This window comes from Propithecus coquereli, unplaced genomic scaffold (genome assembly GCF_000956105.1).
Source record: "Propithecus coquereli isolate 6110/MARCELLA unplaced genomic scaffold, Pcoq_1.0 Scaffold10, whole genome shotgun sequence".
Classification (NCBI taxonomy): domain Eukaryota; kingdom Metazoa; phylum Chordata; class Mammalia; order Primates; family Indriidae; genus Propithecus; species Propithecus coquereli.
The window spans coordinates 17,360,791-17,361,071 of NW_012133858.1; positions in this window are offsets into that span (position 1 = coordinate 17,360,791).

Genomic DNA, 281 nt, shown 5'->3' on the forward strand with positions numbered 1-281 from the left:
TAGGCATTTATAATGTACACCACTTAAAACATTCTTTGGGGGAAATCTTCCGAGTGTAAATAAAATGCACAATATTATATTATTAAACATTGCCAAATGTTTTCTACCACTCCCACCAGTATACACAGACCTTTACATACCCGTATTTTTATTACCATATTTTATAGTGAAAAGACCAACCAAAGTGGAGCCTGTAGAAATTTGGGCAAACACAATAGCCAACTTTTAACTTTTTTGCTTTTTGCGTGGTACAAGTTGTACCATCCAAAGATAATATAACT